This window comes from Athene noctua, chromosome 6 (assembly GCF_965140245.1).
Source record: "Athene noctua chromosome 6, bAthNoc1.hap1.1, whole genome shotgun sequence".
Lineage (NCBI taxonomy): Eukaryota > Metazoa > Chordata > Aves > Strigiformes > Strigidae > Athene > Athene noctua.
In genome coordinates, this window is record NC_134042.1 from 8,059,408 (window position 1) to 8,077,371 (window position 17,964).

At 45.0% G+C, this 17,964-nt stretch overlaps 1 protein-coding gene across 3 annotated transcripts in view; it reads left to right on the top strand.

Moving 5' to 3' along the window:
* Positions 1 to 6,879: 6,879 nt before the first annotated feature.
* Positions 6,880 to 17,964, top strand: part of TSPAN18 (tetraspanin 18) — a 122,854-nt gene continuing 111,769 nt past the window's right edge. Inside the window, exon 1 of one of the 3 annotated variants that reach the window (XM_074909411.1) lies at positions 6,880 to 7,005. The gene's annotated coding sequence lies outside the window, so the exon portion shown is untranslated. Of the gene's footprint in view, positions 7,006 to 8,870; positions 8,890 to 17,964 lie in introns of those variants that run through there. The other 2 variants (XM_074909415.1, XM_074909413.1) reach the window with 2 other exon arrangements.

The window sequence follows — 17,964 nt, forward strand, 5'->3', positions numbered from 1 at the left end:
GAAACAAGGAGATGCTTCTTTTCTCTTGCTTTATAAGTTCATCTCAGTAGGTTACTAAAGGCTACTTAGCTAAGAGAATATGCCCTTGGCATTATATCATTGAAATCAGTCTAGTAAAACCAGGAGTGAAGTTGGCTCCAACCTTTAATAAATTCACAGTTTATCTCTTCCTGATAGGAAACAGCAGCTAGTAACTCACAATGTTGTTTAAAACATTCACAGCAGGAATCCGTCAGATAAAGGGCTCACATAGTTCCAACCTGTGTTCCACCGTGGCCCACACAAATCCATATTTTTAGGCTGTAAAATAACCAGATTTGTACAACAGATGTTCTGACTAATGAGTGAAAGGATTTTCATCTTCAGGTAAAGAAACCTTACATCTGAAGTAGCTGATAGAGGTGCAGTGATGTGGTTTGATCACAGGTTAGGCGCCCTAAACTAATCCTGATGCCCACTTGGGGAAATCACTGCCTATTCCTGGCATTCGTTTGCTCTTGCTTGTGAAAGTGGGGGGCTGGTTAATTAGTGTCTGGTGAAGGGTTCACAAGGGCCATTCATTTTATTATTCCATTTTTCAAAATAACTGATCTTAACCTAGCGCCGAGTCTGCCTCAATCCCACCATGCAGCATTCAGCAATTTCACAGCTCTGATACCCAGCATGGATGCTCTATTCACTTACAAGCTCCCTTTTGTTGACAGAAGAGCAGGGCTGCCTTACGCACACATGCACAGAAGGACTCTTGAGACTGAGGAAAAAGAAGCAAAACTTGTGCAGTTTTGTTTCTACCCTGACTGTGTGTGTGCTTGGAAGGGGGGTGAATGACAAGTGAAAAGAGGTCTGTAGATAAGTACTATCTTTTATTAAAGAAAGTAGCATAACTGAGAAAAAACAGAGAAGCTTCTGGGAACAAAAGAAAGCTGTGTACTTTTCAACAGCTACCCCAATGAGGTTTATAGTGGCATCACCGTCCAATCACTGCTTCATGGACTTGTTAGGATATGACATCTCCATCTGTCACTGGGGATCGGTCCAGATCTTAAAAGCTACACCACACTTAGGGCACTGAATTTGATCATGAAAAATTCTGGGATCATGTGTGACGTCCGTCAACTTCTATACCATGCAAACTGAGTGCCAGTTCAAGTCATTGGAACCGTGGCTGCATTTTACAGCCTTCTTGTGGTCATTTTACACAGCCGTGAGTGTTTATCCAAGTGTTTAGACAGCGGACAGTCTAGCTTTTTGGATTTAATAAAATTCTTTTTTAAGTGATACCAGGAAAAACTTTAGGTCGTTCCATGCCAAAGGTCATAATTTCAGATAACTTGGTAGTGCCCGTGTAAAGCAGCTTCTGCAGGCTGGGGCATAGTTTTGCTGAAGGACACCACGCTACTTCCTTTCACCTAAGGGCCCGGTGGTTGATGGCTGATTTGGAGTTCTGGTCGTGCGCTGTTTTGTTTTTCTCCTTAACCATGTTACATGTGCTTCAGAAGAATTTACTTTGATAGGACCTTCTCCCAGGTTCAGAGGGAGCTATCACCACTTTGCTGGCTGGGGATCCCTTTCTATGCATAGACGTTAGAACCCTTTGCTTCAGTTGGCTCTCTGGAGGGAGTCATTTGGGGAGAAGGGAAGCAGTGAAATAGTTTGATGAATGGCATCAACTTACAACCCCCAGGAGGATTCCAGATGTTTTTAGCAGATGTTTAACAAGTTATGGCAACACAACTGACTGTGTTGAAACAAATTGCAGGGTGACCACCTAACTGTTGCCAGAAGTGAAGTTTTCAACACTTCCATCTGCCCCCTGGCAATTACTGCTTTTCTCTCCAGATATCTGCGAACTATGTACCATATCTTTGTCAGAAAAATCACAAAGAAGTCTAACTGTCCAATAAAGTGTTTTTTAATTGGGAACATCTCAAGGAACAATAAACCCTGAAGCTATGTTTGTTAGCTTTCTTATTTTTTAAAAGGAGAAAGGTGCTTTGTAAAGTCTTATGAGAATAAACATAGCTTCAGGATTTTGGTGTCAGCTGGAGTTTTAAAAGTGTATTTGAGCCTCCTTCCTTTGTGTTACAAGAGAAATGCAAATGCCAAGAGGTGTGAAAACATTTGAGGATAGATGCTTGGATGAGTAAGGCACTTGTCTGGGATCCAGGATCTCCTAGCTCATGTCCTGGAGCTGCCACAGACTTCTAGTACTTCTTCAGCATACATTCTTCATGCCTCGGTCTCCTATTTGTAGATGGGGATAACTGTTCCTCTGTATTTGTCTCTCTTGTCTTACTCAAACGTGTAGGGGAAAGGGACTGTGGTTTTTCTGGTACAACGGGGGCCTCCATTTTGCTGGTCCTTAGTGAAAATTACTAACAAGATTGTGGGAAACAAACTTTGTTTCCATGTAGGGTTCAAGAAGTACAGAAAAAGCTCAGCTGCAAATTTCAGAGGAAATATGAATGTTAAGAACTTTCTCAAAGGATGTGAAGTTGGAAATCTTGGGGTTTTGGCTTAAGCTCCGTTTTAGAAAACTTACTTAATAAAAAATAGCAAACAGTGGACAGGATATTTTCCTTTTTTTTTTTTTTTTTTTTTTCAGTTCAGTAATATACAGCTTTACCTGTTGTTAGCAGTGGAGATGGCTATCACCTTAAATATGTTCATTTTGGTTTAAAAGTATCCCTTCAATGCTGAATATTAAAATTACAACAAAGAATTTTCTTAATTGAGAATTTTCTGGGCAGAGTCCAAGGGTTCATTCAATTGCTGCTTCTGGAGTTTTGGTTTTAGGCACCACTGCCAGTTCTTTTGTGTAATCTTGCAACTTCAAACACAAGGAAGGAGGAAGGTGGGCAGGAAAGCATTTAGGAAAATTATGTCTACCTATTTGAGTATCTCAGTGAGCATGAAGTGTTGTTCATGGATTGGATAATCTTAAGAAAAGCATGTCTTTTGCCCTAGAAGACTGCTTCCCATCTCGTGATCTGTGGTTCTGAGAGACATGAGAAGGTTATATGTGAAATGATGATAAAACATGCGTTTTCACTTCAGGAAAACATACATGTATGTTACCATGTGATCAAGCGTGTAAACAAAGTTGGGAAAAAATGAATCTGCAAATGCATATCCAAAACGCAGCTTAGTTCTTGATTAGAAAAAAAAATTGCCGTGACAAAGCTGCATGAGGGCCTGTGATATTTTTTTTTCTCCAAAAAGTTGTTTGGATGAATATGATTGGGAAATGCTGATATTGATGAAGAGACCAACTCATAAACAATTTAGCTTCAGTTTTCCCAGCTGAGCCTGGGAAAGCAAAACTGGGTTGAAAAATACACTGGCAAGGTTCTAATTATGATTTTAATAATGAAGCTCGAACAAACCTCTCGCTACCAGTACATCAACTGCCCCCTCATGCTGTTTTCCCAGGCTTGATGGAGGGGCCCTGGGAAGGCAGTCTGATAGCAGATGAGAGAGCATACTGATCAGTGTAACTTCAGTCAGCACTACAAGTGCTTGACATTTCAGCAAAACAAGATCGCTTGCTTTGCTGTCTTTATCTGGGAGCAGGTGATCAGGTTCAGACAGTCGGTTTGTCATCCTAAGCTCTTTGTGGCTAAGACTTTGTTTGTTTTGCGCTCTCAGAAGTGCCATTCAGTCTCATGGCAGAGTTAATAACGCTGTGTGATTTCTACTGAGCACAGATTGCTCCTGAAATGTGCCATGGTTATCTGGAAATAGAGTGATACTCAGGTTCCAGCATGCAGATGCCAGAGAGTTTCCTTCTGCCCATCTGCCTAGGCAATGAGCTGGGCTGTGTGTCAGTCCTGCTCTAGGAACCACAGCCAAGCTGGACGGTGGTTGAATCCCTGCTTTATCCATCTTCACAGCAAATTGGGAAAGACATCAGCGGAACTACTGAGAGAAAATAATAGGAAAAGAAAGGGAGCAGTCTGAAGGCAAAGGAAGTGGGAGGAAAGGTGGGGAGGCCAGGGAAGGAAGCAACAGGGAAACTGTGAACTAACATGTGAAGCACAGACAGGAAAGGGTCTCAGTAAGTAATAAGTAATGGGTTAGCTGTGTGGAGTCACATTCAAATCTCTCAAAATTACACCAGTGAGGAACCTACCTTGATTTGTTCATGGCTTCCCAGTTTCTGCTTCTGAAAACTCAAGCCTCTCAGAAGCATCACGGAGAGACTATTTGGATTACAATACAGATGATGTAATATTCAAGGGACAGACCCTTCAGACAGTGCGAGGGCTGCAGCTCTAGGCACTTCTGAAACAGGAGAAAGTGGCTTTAGTGTTTTGGGCTAAACCATGGAACTATTTCCTTGTTCTGATTTCAGTTCAGTGGTGTATTTATCAGAAAACAAGTAAAACAGCCCTCTCGCGTGTTTATTCATCATAAAATTGTTTTTATCCAAGGTTGCTATTCTTTAAGTTCACGGAGGATATACTATATCCTTTACACATAACAAAGAATGTAAACCCCAGCTTTACATGCAAAACTCAATTCAGTGCTGGCTGGGATTCACAAAGCAGTTCCTTCATGACAGTGAAAGCACTATAAACTCGGGAAGCTAATTTTCAATAGTGGCCCCTTAAATTGCACAGTTGAGCATGTAAGAGAGCTATTGTGTCTATGCGAGCATGTGGAAGATTTGAAAGCTAGGGTCACGTATAGTTGACTTTTGTTCATTTACAAAATAGTTTCATAGAATGGAGGATGGAAAACAGAAAACACATACAAGTCTTAGGATATATTGCCCTGTACTTTTTCCCAAAATATCAGAATAATGATGTCACTGGGGAGGGGGGTGGGGGTGTCAGTTGTTGGAAAAATGCCAAGAATGTCCCTGATGAGGAAGGGATCTTGTCTATAGAATCTGGAGCTGTTTAAAAGTGTCGTGTTTTGGGCAGGACTAAGCCCACTGAGTTTCCTAGAAACCTTCTGCATGAGATCCATGTATTAGGTCACAAAACAGGGGTTGGAGTCAGGCGACTAGACAGACCTACACACAGTTTTGCGGCTTATTCACCAGGTACACAGCAAAATTGCCTGGCATGTTGGGTCTCGAAATGGTCCTGTGACAGCACAAGGGTAAATGTGCGAGATTGTGATGGGGGAGTGCAGAGGGAGGACAAACGGGGCCCGGTTTGACAGGTCTGCAGAGCACAACTGTAATCTGTGCCTGACAGAAGCGTGATCTGCTGCTCAAGGGGTATGACAAGCCAGCCTCCTGGAAAATAGCACTTTCAGTCCTTTGCAAAGGAATCAAATGAGGAACAAGGCTATTACCTCGTGTCAAACTGTGTCTGATAAAGAAATGGAAATCCCCTACTCTGCCACAAAGCCCAAGGAGAGGTAGGATCATGCTGTGACACAAATAAATGGTGAAACAGAAATGGGAAAAACACGGGCCCAAACATTACAAGAAAATATCAGACCTTGAAATGATTGCCTGTCTTAAGCAATAGACTGTAACAAAACATACGTTACAAATACGATCTGGGTGTGTAATCTAGTTTTGCTATTACACAGAAATGGATTTGGGACCATAACTGTTAAATTCTATGCATATGTCCCTATTTTTATATCACATTAAGAAAAAAAGAAAGCCGATGCCAACAAATATCTGCACCTGGGGACCCTTGTAACTGTTCATTACCAAACATATGAGGCATTAACAGAGATATTTATACAGAGATGCTGGTGCATCTTTTCTCCTTTGCACTGCACTGTTAGGCATTCCTGTTGCTTTGTTCTTCTATCTAATAAGCTTCAGGGGTCAAGAGCCACATCCTCCATCTTGCAGAAATAAATAAAATAAACAGGACTTATCAGCACAAGGACATGGCTGCAGGATCTGGCCCTTGCAGGTTGTTACATGTGAGCTCCATGTCCAATTTACTAACGCTTTGCTCCTGGGCTATGGATTGTTACTGAGAGTAACAGCGCTATTTCTGCACACTTCTCCCTCCTTCCCTTAATTTCTTTCCCTCCAACCCAGCAAGGACTTGTGTGAGCAGCAGGACTGGTGCCGTGGGGTTTCCTGAGGGGACCGCTGAGCTGAACTCCCGCTGTGGATTCCCCGGCGTCAGTCGGATGCTGTTGGACTGGGGATACAGTCGTCCCATGTGCAAGAGCAGGAAAAAAACTTCTACACAGTTATCAGGTTCTCTGAAGTTTGTAGCTGAACTGGAATTAACTGGCTCAGAAGTTGTTGGGACGCACCCAGAGGCACAACTGCCCGAGCCGTATCCCCTCAGGAAAGCAGGCTTAGGAGGGCTGGCTTTTCCAGAGTCACAGCCAGGGCTCCTCCTTTGGTCTGGTGTGCATTTTTGAAAGGCTTTCCAATCCCGCACTGTCACTCTTTGTTTGAAGTTTCCCTGACAGATCTCCGAGTGCGTTTAGGCAGCTCTCACTAAGATCCCGGTCAACGAGCGACCTCCCACCTTCCTGCTCTCTTTCTTTTGCATCCCAGGGCTCCCCCCCCGCCGCTGCATCAGGTGTTGGGGGGCACCCTGGGGATGGGGAGGAGGCACCTCTCCTCTCCTTCCTCCGCTGCCTCCTGCGAGCTCGGCGGGCTCAGGACCCACCCCCCTGGGCAACCCTCCCGGGGCTCTGGGCCACCCCCAAACGAAGGGACGAGTCCCTCTGGAGATTCCAGCCCGAGAAGTTTTCTGGCGAGGCGGGAGGAGGAGGAGGAGGAGGAGGAGAGGGGGGTGGCGGGGTGCGGGCGGAGGCGCGCCCAGCCGCCGGGGCCGGGCCGGGCCGGGCCGGGGCGGAGAAGAGAGGGGAGGGGAGGGGAGGGGAAGGGAAGGGGGCACGGCCGGGAGGTGGAGCCGCCTGCGCTGGCGGCTGGGGCGCTCCGCGGCTGCCGGGCACCGGGCGCGCACGGCAGTGGGAGCCCAGCGCCGCCGGGAGCCGCCTGCTCGCCCGGTCCCTCCCCGGCGGGGACCCGCCGCCGCCGGAGCCCGCTGCAGACGCCGGCAGGTAACGGCCCGGGACCGGGCTTCGCTCTCGGCGCCCCGGCTGTGCGCGACAGCCCTGCCCAGGGTCCCGTCCCCTGCTAGGGGTGCCGGCTCCGGTTCGGGGATGCCGGCTGGGGGCACCCGCCCCCCGCGTTTTTTTCCCGGGGATGGCGCCGTGGCTCCCCGAGGTGCTGGGCGGGCAAGCGCCTCGGGGCTGCGGTGCTCGCCCGCCGGCCGGGCAGCGGGCGGGGGGGGGCTGCCGGCCCGCCCGGGCCAGCCCAGCTCGCCCCGCCGGTAACACCGCTTCGGGCTCGGTACCCGGCAGCGCCTCGGGAGGCTCCGAGCCTGCCCTCAGTATTTCTGCATTTTTCCGCTCCCCCCCCCCCCGGGAGCCCTCTGGCTGGAAGGGCAGGCGGGGGCAGCGCCGAGTGCCGGGGGGCTCTGCCGCAGCGCTCGGCCGTGCGCTTGTGGCGGTTTGAAGTGTGCTGCCACCCCCCGGGGTCGGATCAGGAAGGCGAGAGGGTTCCCCGTGTTTCTGACTTCGGCCCAGGCCGGTAGGAATTTTCTCTTTCACACTTTGCTGACCGGCAAGCTGCGATCCCGCCGCCCTGGGTCAGCCCCCGCTTTTTAATAGAGATTTATAGCTACAGCGACATCTTAGGGAGGTGCCACCCCGCTGAGATGTGCGGGCTTTATAAACCGTGCAGCTGGGCGCTTAGAGTTTTATCCGAAGTTTTATATTTAAATGGTGAGGGAGTAAACGGCATTTTCAGCACTTGGGCGGTTTTCTGTGAAATGTGGTAGTCGTAATTTCTTTTTTTGCTAGCACTTCTCTTAGCAATTAGTAAGCTCAGCCTGATTCCGAATTGTATTTCTATAATAAGAGAAAATTTGGACACGGTTGATAGACTCTAGGCACGTATTTCACTGAATAGCCAGTGGCTACCAAAGCTACTTGGCTAGAAGTGTGCTGGAGGTGGCTGTGTGCCTGCCTGGCTGAGTATATGTAAATTGTGAGCACTGGCTCGCCCTGGATTATTACTAGTGGGTAAAAAGTGTGTGGAGTTATTAAAGACTTGTCCTAATTCAACAGGATGTGTCCAAGTGTTTGATGGATTCTACCAGTGAAATGCATATTTTGGTTATTTAGTGCTTTTGTAAGGAGCAGCAGTTGTTCTGTCTCAAAAGTATCCAAACTGAGAGCAAATGACAGGGGTGTCATTGGGAGAAATAGGCACGTTATCTATTTCAGAATTTGGGGGGGAATCTTTCAAATTCGACTGTGTAGCATAATGTACAGACGCGCTTATTTATCATCTGCTTTCGCTGAAGTATTTGTACGGTATGTTAAAAGGATTTCAAATGTTTGACCCTCCCTGGAAGGCGGTTAATGTTTCTCTATTTGTTGTGGCCGAGGTACAGCTTTTGTTGGCACAAGCTAGAATACCATGCGATAGAGTTGCCATGAATTTCAGCGTAGCAGGGCGAGAAGAAGAAAGGAAGAGCTTTAACTTTTCTGAAATACCGCAGGCTGCCAGCAAAAGCAAGATAACACTTGTAGTGAGTGTCCCAGCCTTTCTCCCAAGCAGACTGCGCCACAGATGCCTTCGCTCCCCAAGGTTGTGCGTCTAAACCCGTGAGAGATGCAGGTGAACGGGCAGTTGTTATTCCCGGGCAGAGGGGCAGCTGGAGCCCCCAGGGTACCGGCGGGCGGCGGGGGGGTGGGATGCCCGGGGCCGGCTCGGCGGGAGGAGAGCTCGGGTGGGTGATGCTGGCAGTTTCCACGAGAGGGCTTTCTCGCCTGCCGTGCTCTGCAGCGGAGCCTTTGTGGCTCCGGCCGCTCCTCCGCCTGCCTCTTAGCTACGGGGGAGCAGATAGGGACTTGGGGGTGGCTTTCGCTCACAGGGTAAGTATTTCAGATTTCCTTTGTAAATGATGGGGAAATCCCTGTATTCCCCCTGGGGTGTAAGGATGAGACATGCTGGGAAGAACACCGTTCTTCCTTTTCCAGGCTCGCTTAAAACTTAGAACGGATCCCAGCAACTTAATTTCCCCACAGCGGAGACCGAGAAGAGGCCGGGTGTGTTTTTCACGAAAGAGGAGTGGGGTCTGAGTGTTTGCATCCTCGCCTCAGCTGATGGCAACGAATGACTTTATCCTGGCGTGATCTCATTTTTGGCTGCTTTAACACATATTATACTTCTCAGGGTGGGGCTGGGCGAAGGGGAAACAGGAATCATTGTGTGTGTATGAAAATGCTGAGCTATCCTTAAGTCCTTTGCCAAGTTGCCTGTGTGTTGTTGTTTAATTCAAATAATTTCATACATGCAACATTGCAGGTCTGTTTTAAAAGGCAGAAACTGTATCTGTAACCAGGAATAATATTGCAGTTCATAAAGCATGAGGAACATCTGTTACTGTGACTTCAATTTGTTTCTCTCTCCTTGGAATAACCAAGTTGACAGCTCAGACAGTCAGGTTTAATGTCCTGTGCTAAACCTTTGGTCCTGCATCCCGTGGCTAATTGTGATTCAGAATCAATAAATCCGGCTCCTGCTCCGCTGCAGTGGAGGATCAGGAAGGGCTTCAAACCACTTCACCCCGCGTGGAGCTAGTCCCCGGCAGCAGGCGATGGTGGGCAAATCGGGGTTTCTGTAAAACTGGGTCTATCGTCTGCGCTTGGCGCTTTCGGTGCAGCAGAGCTTGGCCGGGATCTTAGCGTTCTCTCAGCGTTAGGGCCAAACAAGCAAGAGAGAGGGTCTGCACTGTATTTTCCCTCCTAGCACCTTTTATCTTGCCTTAATCTATCCCAGGTTGAATACTGTAGGCAGCTGAAGCAGAGCCATCTATCTCATGCTTTGATGTGTGTTTATTGGCTCTAGCATCTCATTCTCTTGCCTTTTCTTTTTTCTTTTTAAAGTTAGGTTGCTCGCTTCCCACCCCACCTCCCCAGAGAAAAAGAACTAGAGAAGAGGAGGCAAAAAGTGAATTAAGTGACTTTTTTTTTTTTTTTGAATGGGTTTTCTTGCCTTGCCCCTGCCTTGCTTGCTGCCTGCTGTAAGATCCCTTCATAATTAAAATATTATGACTATCCTTATGGTAGCCCTTCACTTGTGGCAAGGATCCTAATTTGACGTCAGTGCAAAAGTACTAGTTTCTGGCATAAGGGCAGATGACATTTCATCAGCTAGTGCATGCCCATTTTATTTTTTTTTTAAGCCACAGTGCTAAGACCATATGGGCAGATAATGAGTTTAAGCTGATAAACAGCTTTGCCCAAATAAAGGACTTTCTTCCTAGAAAACACGTTTTCCTTTAAAATAAATAATGGAGTTCCTGTGTTTTTATTTAATTATCTTGAGTCCTGTCTGTTCTCACCAGGCTGCAGGAAAACAGACACAACTGCTCTGGGAACAGAAGCTACTAGATTTATGGGTCCGTGGGTCTTAGATGGGGAAGGGCTTGAAAAGAGAAGTTCAGATGCTACAAAATTGAGGCTTAAGGTATCTAAATAAGCAGATGGTGGTCCAAGTTGCATTTGGAGAGTTTTGTGAGGTAGTGCTTAGTTTTTGACGTCTTGAAGGTGAGTCATTACATGAGGTGGTAGTAGGTCCAAGGTCTGTTTGGGAGCTGTAATTAAAAGAGATGAACATCTATACTCCTTGCTAATCCTGTGAGGCTGCTGAAGCTGTCCTTGTTTGGGGGTGTTGTTGGAAGATAGTTCCTACTTTTGCTTTTTCAAGAGTTTTTGACTAAATTTAGTAATTTTTTTTTTGTTTGTTTGCTTGTTAACTAATCAATAAAATGTGAGGGAAAGATTTTGATCCATTTTGGGGAAAAAAAACCCCAAACACCAAAAAACCCACACAAGTAGCACAGTAAGGGCTGGAAAGTAACTTGCTTTGGGAAGTTGTGGTCACTTTAAAACAGTGACTCAAAACCAAGCAGTGTATTTGCATGAGAGGATAGAGCCTGGGTATTTCTCCCCCAAGATGCACAGGAAAGAGCTGCTTGGAATGTGAAATTGCTCATTCCCTTTTAAACTGTTTCTTAGGAGTTCTCATTTTTTATTTATTCTTTTTCTTGGAAATGATTCTTAATCTTAATTGGAAGTAGCAAATGAAGGAAGAAAAAGTTTGTACCAAAAAATCAGTCCAGACATCTCCATCCTTTCTTATGATGCTTATTCTTTCTAAAACTTCCTTAAATGTTTTCTGTGGTCCATTTCCTCCCTTCCCAATGCTCCTCTGCACTGGGAAGACTACTGAACTTAATTGTATTTCATATGAAGATATGTTCCAGATGTCTATAGCTTTGGTTTCTGATGGTCACTGCTATCTCATTTGTAATTGATATGACAGCCAAGTTGGTCCTACCATTACTCGTGCCTGCACAGTTCAGCATTCCTCATGTGTCCGTTCCAACACTTCTTATTTTCACTGCTCTTGCAGTCTTGAGTCTCCAAAATGATGAATGAGTTATCCTATCCCTTAGTTCCAGAGGATTTGTGTGAATTCAGTGCCCACGAATACTTGATGAGACTTTTTTTTTCCTTACTCCACCCCCCGCCCCCCCCTTGGAGCATTTAGCAGCTGCTTTACTGTTTATCATTTCTGCACTGGTAAAGATCTGTCACGGGCTAATTTAGTATAAATTGTCTGAGACTGAAAGAAGTGGCTATAGGATCTCTTTCTGTTAACCACACCAGCTGCTAAACCAGTTTGTCAGCATGTTTTTATTTATTTTTGCATAGATAAGATTTAAAGAAACAAACAACAAAGATGTTTCACTCTTACAAATTGACCCCAAATGGGATTTGCTTCTGTACCTCTGCCACCTTCTGTTCTCTAGCAATGGGCTTGAAGGGTTTCCATTTTCTCAAAGTTTATAAGAAGCAGTATGTACTCTTTCAGAGCAGTGGAGCTGAGCTGGAGGTGCTGTCCTTCACTGGTCTTAGTCAGAGCTAGAGACAGAAAGGCTCAGTATCCTGGTGAGTTGTGTATGTGTGATTTTTTTTTTTTTTTTTTTTTTTTTTTTTTTAATTTTTGATCTGAATTGCTTCTGCGGGTGTCTTGATACAGGAAGCTTTGGATTACCACATGCCTAATGTGAAAGCTTCATGTTTGGTGGGCTCACAGAGCAGATATTACATGACAATTGAGAGTATTCATGTGGTGTGAATTTACCCTCACCATATTCAGTTAAAAGAAAACCATAACCAGTGTCTTGTCATTGTCCTCAGAGATGATGGGAGTGACTTTTTGACTACCACGGGTTTTTAGTATGGGTCTTGTTTCTGCAAAGGATCCCTCCTGTCTGTCTTGTCCCTCCAACAAGGATTCCAACAATTGGTAAGTCTCTGGGAGTTCTTGTCCTTTGGGGCTTTTTTTTGCCATCGGGATGTTCCCTTTGCTATATATTTACTAAATAAACCTGGTCTAAAATGGAAGTTTCCAGCTACTTGAGAAATAAATTGAAAGGTCACTGTAGAAGAGTCAATTCTTAAGCCCAAATGAAGTTCAGATTTTTTAGACAGGTATATCACTTCAGGAAGAAACAGAGATGTCTTTGGTGAAATAAACAGTGCTGAAACTGAATCTCATCTGTGTGCTTGTTATTACTTGGTTCTGTGATTATTAAAGGGGCTGCACAATTTTTGTGAGTTAGGACTTAGGTCTGAGTTTGTTCAGATCAGCTGTTGATTGGCTATGTTTAGTTCATCTCTATTCCTGCCCTTCTGTCTCCCTCATTGGGTTGGTGCATAGCTGTGTTAAAGAGGGACTTTCTTGGGGTGTCTGTGGTGCCTAGTGTGATCTGGAGTCTGCCCTAGTTAGTCTTTGGAAGCAGTGTAACCAGGATCCTCTTTACTCCTGATGTCTGTGATGTCAGTGTCAGGGCAAAATCTTACAGGGGTTGTTGATCCTGGGGAAGTGGACCTGAACCAAGCTGCTAATGTGAAAAGTCATGTAGTATAACAGAGATAATAATAGCTCTTATATTCTTTCAGACTTCTCGCTTGAGTCATAAACAGCTTTAAATACATTTTATGTCATCCCAGATGTCTGGAAAGCCAACAAGACAGATGAGTGGAATGGGGTACGGGTGCATATGGTGACTTGTTAGCTGTGGGTCAGTGGCACAGCCTGGCAGGGGAGCTTAGAGGCCCTGGCTGCAGCTCAGGTTGTATATATTGTGCATGATTACAGTAGCGCTTGTTCCTGCAGCTCTGTGCTTCTCATAAGGCTCAGCACTGAAATTGTAATGCTAGCAGCCTTTTTTTCATGGCCCAATGCCCAGTTTGAAGAGGGGTGATTTCGGTCGTGCTAGACATACGTATTTATGGCCCGTTTCATCTGTTGAATTTAATCTGTTGGGCTATCTTGAATGTTATTATGGAAACAGTTACTATATTTACTCCTTAGGAAAAGTTCAGTATATGACAGTCTGTGAGGAGGGAGTTTTAAAGTAATAAAGATTGTGCTAAATAATGGTGTCTACACTTCGTCAGGAGAAATTATCCAAATGAACTGACTGGCAGTTTGCCTGTTCTTGAGACACGGACCTTACAGGGCACTGAACTGGAACACGCTATGCTGGGAAAGCAACGACGGGGTTTGTTCTTGGCTCACTTGATGGCACATCTCATTTTCTTGGGGAGCTAAGAGAACCAGATCTTCTTGTACAGAGAGAGCTTATGCATATACTGGGCTGGTTTCTCAGACTCACGGACAACCTGTTTCTCATGGCAGTCTCTGGGACCTGTGGGTAACTGTCAGATGAACTTCTCAAAACCTGCTGCCAGGGTAAATGAGATAACGGTATGGAAATTCAGTGGATTTTGGAATAGGAGTCACTGTCACTGTTTTTTATGTACTTATTTCTGTGATCATTTGAAAACAGAATGCTTTCCGGATGATTTTTGATGTCAGTCTTGCTGATAATAATTGGTGGGTCTTAATAGTGATAATAATGTGGCGAGTCCACAATAGACATGTATGAGAAATAATTGCGAATAAAGGATTTAATGTCTCAAAATTATGTTAAAGAGGGGTGGACTTTGGATCGTTTTGAACTTCTGACTGCCCTTATCTGTTCCTGTTAATGTCGGAAGGGATTCTTGGAACTGCTTAGAATGAGGTGCTTATTTCGTGTTGATCAGCAAAGCTTTTGCTTCTGATGGGCATATGGCTGAAGTACAGACATGTAACAGGGATCTTCTAGAGTTGCACCAAGCTATTTTTCAGAATCAGACACAGGAAAAGCTGAGAGCTGGTTCTGGAAGTGCTCAAGGCACAATGCTGGAAGCACCAATAGATCTCTTTGACCTACATTTGCTTTGGCAGCCTGAGAATTGACAGTGTAATACCTTGCTGATGTGATGAATGACTCTGGGTTTGCAGTCTTGATAAAAGATCTCCCAAACTGATGATTTCAGTTTACAGTGATGCTTTACCAATTAAAAACTGTTTCTCTTCTTTTAAATGTTAAGGAAAACATCAGTCAGGAACAACAGTCTGATGAGATTAAGAAAGACTAGGGTTTCCCAGAAACTGGCTGGGTTAAGAGGTTTTTTTGTTTAGTTTTATGCCTTCCCCCCCCCCCCCCCCTTCTTCTCACTGTGTTGAAAGGAGCAGAAGGTTTCATGCTTTGCATTTTGTGTGTTCATATTGTGATACTGCAGTGAGGAGGGCTTGGCAGGAGAAGCGTCCAAGTTTACTTTAAAAACATTAATTTTCTTTGGTACTGTTGTTGCGGATAGTTCCAAGTTTCAGTTGGTAGTGGATTTCTTGTAGTTTTTCTGTAATGGGATGCTCTTTGGGAACAGCTTTGAAGCTCTGCACCAGCCTTGGGGAGCAGAGGGCATTCAGAGGTGGGTTGGACTCTCACTTTCAAGTCCTATCACTGATTTTACTTCTCAGAACTGAGAGGTGCATCACTAACATTGGCGCTCTGCAAAGCATCTTTGGCTCTGGGAAAGTTGCATTGCTTTTCTGAGCATCTGTTTCACCAGCTGTGAAAATGAAGACAGTACCCTCAGCATGTGGGTATGATGAACGTTCTTGTTAGCTAATCTCGGTAAAGTGCCTTGGAACTGTGAAGCATCATGGGTTCTTGTTTGGAAGTGTGAAGGTTTTAAATAGTGTAAACCACAAGCTTGCATCTTTGTTAGGGGAGAGAAATACCAACTGGGAGTCCTTCTGGGGCAACGGGGGCAAACGGCTCAGGGGAGAGAAGAGGAATTTGCGTATGATGGAAGGCATGAGTGAGAATTATGCCTCATTATAAGATCTAAATGGATTTACTTGAAGCTTTGCAAAGTGTCTGTCCAGGACTGGATTTTGCCCTCATACCCCAGGATGATGCAGTTGCATTTTCTTTTGTTATTTTTCCGGTCCTCTCCTCCCCACACTTGCTTTTTATGATCAAAGCTCCATTCTTTAAAGATATGCCAATGCCTTGTAATAATGCTCAGCAGATCCCCTATGGGGAACAGTTCTGATTAGACACTGAGGAATTCTTTAATTCTCTTCATCCTTCTTACTATTAGGAACATCTTGTTGATAAAAGGTGTAGCTTTTCCCCCTTGCTGTTACTACTTCGTCTTTGGCTCCCTTCCTCCCCAGACACTATACTCATTCTTTATGCTCCCCCGTTGTCTCATCTTATGTAAACTTGATTCCTTGGTTCTTGCTTTCAGTTCATTCTTTTATCTTCTGTAGCACTCAGTGAATGCTTAAAAATAATAAATATTAATAATAGGGCTCTTTGAACCAGCAGGTTTTTTGCTGCTTAAACTCACCTTTTCCTGCTGCTTATTCCCTATTAAAAGTTGCTATAATCTGCGGATTGTAGCTGTAATAACTTCTGCAGCAGTGGCTGGGTTTGTGACAAGCATAGGATTATAGCTCCAGGTGGGGAAGTGGCAGCAGGAGCAGAGACCCTCAAAGGCACTAAGATGTTGTTTCAGTTGAAATATTCTTAGCAATAAAGGAAGAGAAGCCAAAAAATTTAGTGTGGGAATAGAGCTATTTATTGAAATAGCTCTTCTTACACAGGTTTCCACGGAGTGTCAGTGACCTATATAGGATAATCCTGTATTGCACATAAAATCCTGTGTTTAGAAGGAGAAAAGTATTCTTTCTGGAGAATGTAGTTTAAGAAGGCTGTAGTTTTGGAGATGCTTTCAAGCCAATTCATAGTAAGTGTCTTAAATCAGCAAGACAAACTGTGAGTTACATCTGTGATCCTGTTTTCTTTTAATTCCCTCTGCAGACAGGTTTACCTCTCCCTAGAGTTACAGAAGAAAAAGATGCTGTCTGCCCCAGTGCATAAAGTTGTCCACATAATGTAGAGGCCAGGCTCCAAAGCTTTTACCACACACGTTATGTACGTGCACACGTTCTTTTGGACATCAGCAACATTTTTACTGTCTCAAATCACACAGACCAAAGTAAACAGGAATGGAGTGTGTGAGGTTTTCCCACCACACCTCCTTTCCTCTGTTTAACAATACAGGCTACTGGTTTAGGAGAAGAGAGAATTCTGAGGTGTCAGGGCAAACTTCAGGAAATCTTATTTGTTTCTTCTACGTAGTGTTGGCTTGGCCCTACTTAGGGGAGGCGAGTTGTTCCTAAAGAGAACCTCTGTTGGGTGGGTTGCTTCCAGGCTTATGTCTTCAGCAGGAACCACACTAGTTACTGCTTGAGGCTAGGACTGGCTGGGAGTTTTTCAAGGAAACTGTTTGTGTGCAGAAAATGCTGATTTATTGAAACCAGTACTGATTTCTGGGAAAGGGCTGGTCTCCGTTCAGTTCTCCTTAGATGAATTTCTTTCATTTGGGATAGAATTTCTTAGTCAAAATAGAGATGCTGGTTAGGAGCCAAGTGATTTGAGTTTTTCACCCATGCTGTCACAAATCCAAAACAGGGTCCTGAAAGCAGGTTTCCTACATGCCAGAAATGCATGTCCTAACCACAGGACTGCTCTTCTAGAGCACACAGGTTTTTGCATGAAGGATTCCAAGGTGGATTCCAAACCTTCATCCCTATATGAAATGAAAAAACAGTTTAAGTCCCAAAAAATGTGGTGAGATGAGAAACTAAGTTCCCATCCAGGTGTACCTGTGTCTCCTTCATTCGCCTTTCTTTGCTGGTTCTGCAGGTTTGTGTCTCCCCTGGTTGTGCTCTTCATGGAGTGGAGCAAAGAATCTGTGCAGACCTTGGCAAAATAAATAGCGTGTCGGTCACAGGAGGAGAGCGACTGACCCTGGAGCACTGCCGGTGTTTTTTGGCAGGGTCAAGGCTATACAAGGCGATATGGGTCCTAAACCTCTGCTTTCTCTGAGGAATATTATTAAAAAAGCACCTTAAGCAGCCAAGGAAAATATAGCTGAACGCTGCTGATATGTTTGTGCCTGGGCCATTATTGTTGGGTAGGTTAGGAAAAATAATGCTTAGGGCAAGAGAGTAGCTTCTTGGAACAGGATGAAACACTCTCCTGCTGGTTTGATTGCAGTGAGCTCAGCAAAGGCAGGGGTAACACATGGTTTCAGTAATAGGCCTCCTTCTTCCAATTTCTTCTCTCCCCCCATTTTATGGAGACGAGAGCAAAGTCGTCTCTTCTTCCCTTCTTAATTCTCCTTGGAGAGTGAGGAGATAACAAGAAGAAATCCAGGAGGGGATCTCAGATAAGCTAGGTGTGTGCTTAGCCAGGGTATCTGTTCTCCATGGTCACTCTCTGCATCGTCAAAGATCCTGGAGCTGGTTATTCCAGGGCAGCTCAGCCACCTGAATCCTGATGTGCTGAGTGCTGCTTGGCTGCCGAGGGGAGCTTTCAGGGGCTTCATCTGTTGTAAAAGGTGGGACTGAAAAATTGAAGTACCTGTTCTGATGGTGTAGGAATGCCACTGTGCCTCTACTATGTATTTTGTTCCCCCTGCTTTTAAAAAAGGGGGAAAAAAAGGCTGGAGGTTGGAGCTTCA